This window comes from Octopus bimaculoides, chromosome 16 (assembly GCF_046866305.1).
Source record: "Octopus bimaculoides isolate indiv1 chromosome 16, ASM4686630v1, whole genome shotgun sequence".
Taxonomy (NCBI): domain Eukaryota; kingdom Metazoa; phylum Mollusca; class Cephalopoda; order Octopoda; family Octopodidae; genus Octopus; species Octopus bimaculoides.
The window spans coordinates 3,954,081-3,956,580 of record NC_142943.1 but is presented as its reverse complement, the minus strand read 5'-3'; the positions used below and the strand labels follow the sequence as shown (position 1 = coordinate 3,956,580).

At 30.2% G+C, this 2,500-nt stretch overlaps 1 protein-coding gene across 4 annotated transcripts in view; it reads left to right on the top strand.

Moving 5' to 3' along the window:
* Positions 1-188, top strand: part of LOC106878622 (homeobox protein Dlx4a) — a 178,956-nt gene extending 178,768 nt beyond the window's left edge. For all 4 annotated transcript variants that reach the window (XM_089364029.1, XM_089364030.1, XM_089364031.1 and 1 more), the window contains one exon: positions 1-188. This exon is cut by the window's left edge and continues 2,711 nt beyond it. The gene's annotated coding sequence lies outside the window, so the exon portion shown is untranslated.
* The last annotated feature ends 2,312 nt before the right edge of the window (positions 189-2,500 follow it).

Here is a 2,500-nt window from a genome sequence, read left to right as displayed (position 1 = left end):
AAAAAATAAAATAATGATTTCAGGAAAAAAAAAACAATAAAATATGACAATAAAATACAAAACAAGCTAAAGTAATGAAAAAAATATAATAATATAACATGATATAATATATTATATATAATAAAAGCATTTGAAATAAACCAGAAAAAAATCTATTAGGAGATAAAAACGAGAGACAAAAAATAATATATATGGTATTATATAATATTGTTATTTTTATATATATGTGTATATGTATTGTTGCATGAGTGAGCGTGCGTGTGTGTATGTGTACGTGTGTGTATGTGTACGTGTGTACGTGTGAGAGAGAGAGAGAGAGAGAGAGAGAGAGAATGTGTACCTGCATCTGTGTAGTGTGTGTGTGTGAGTGCGTGAATGTTGTATTTCATACAATGTTTCACACTACATGAATACGTCTAACTGCTGGCTATGTGTAAGTGCATGCACATCTGTATATGTGTGTGTGTGTGTATGTATATATATTATGCATATATATATATATATATATATATATATATATATATATATATATATATATATATATATATATATATACATATACATATATATATATATATATGTATATATGAACATATATCTATATCTATGTACGTGTATATATATATATATATATATATATATATATATATATATATATATAGATATATATATATATTATTTATATGTATATGCATAAATATGTAACTATATATATATATATATATATATATATATATACACATACACATACATACATGCGTTTTATATATATATATATATACACACACACACATTAATATATATATTTGTGTGACCCAATCTCTCTCGCCCCTCCTCTCTCTCTCGGTATGTACATACACATGTAATTTTATAAATTCATGTTTTAAATGTCTAGAACTATAAGTTCCATGCTCTGATAGTAAGGGGTCAGACGAGCGTCTACAGCGCGACGTATGCTCCCCAGTAATCTTTCAGAGTATGAAACTTTTACCAGCCGACATTAAAATCATGTGTTTATTAATTTACACCCAGCCACACAAACATATTTACACATATATACCTACCTATCTATATTCATACATATACATACATACATACACATATATATATATATATAGATATATTTATACACCTACCTAACTATATTCTTACATATACATACATAAACATATACATACATGCATACATACATACATACATATATATATATATATATATATATATATATATATATATATATATATATATATATATATATATATATATATATATATATATATATATATATATATATATATATATATATATGTACATATACTTATGTGTGTGCAAGTGTGTGAGTATGAGTACGTAAATATGCGGGTGTCGCTGTATAAATGCAGAAACCTATATCTGTTCTCTTTGTTTGGACGTGTACACACCGAGCATGTTTCTAGGTTTACCTAAAAAGAAGGAGGATTTACGAAGTGTTACGAGCGTTGAGACAGCAAGGACGTTATACCGAAATGATGTTCTGATGAAAATGGCGAAACTTTAGACAAGTTTTCTACTGATTGTTGTCAATATGGAAGATGGCTGGATGAAGTACCTTTTTTAATAATGCGTAATATCATTTGTATTATAATGTCAAACACCAATAGGGCGGCTGTACCAGTGATGTATGATGGCTACACCTCCGTTTAGCACTCTGATTGCAGCAGAGTGAGGTATGATGAATGCTGTTTTTTCCGGGTAATAACGACAGAATTGTCAGATATAAAGGCTATTGTCCAGTCGTGTTCGTTGGTTACAGTGACATCAGCGATGGTGGTTGTCCGTATCGTCTGCTATGTTGGCTGCTGTACTGTCAGGTATCTCGTGCACTCTACCATGAAGTACTATGGTTGCTATACTGTCAAGTCTGGTGTCTGACTGAGCGTTTAGTTTAATGAACAGTGATGTGTCCACGACGTTGTTTATTTTCAGCTGTACATCAGTAGACCTCAACCAGGGTTCACATCACCCCTTGGGCATCGATATAAATTTTTTTTTGTTGAAATTTTGTGTGCAATAAATTGGTTATACCTCTACGATACACAACAATATTTTAACTATTTTTTTAATACAATTCCTTCTAAAATTTAATTAAAAAATATAATAGAAGTTTACAAAACACCGAATGGCTATTAGGCTCCACTCGATTCAAATAGAGATCAAATTGGTTCATATGTAAAAAGGTCTTGAGAACCACTGATGCATATCGTTAACTTACTGTAGTATAAGCTCAGATCAGCTCTGATAACCATTCTTACATTTTCCTTTTAATTTCACTGTTTTGGACTATATTATCCCAACTCAATGTGAGTAGAGAAGAAGCTGACTGTTATTTTCAACAGAACCAGAAAACTACTTAAACACCTCATCGGTTGTTTGGTGTTGGTGTTAAGTGCTATTTCTTCTGAGTCAATTCGGCTGCTGTTGTTTTAATTCGCCATCACCAACGATAATAACTGGAAGCCGT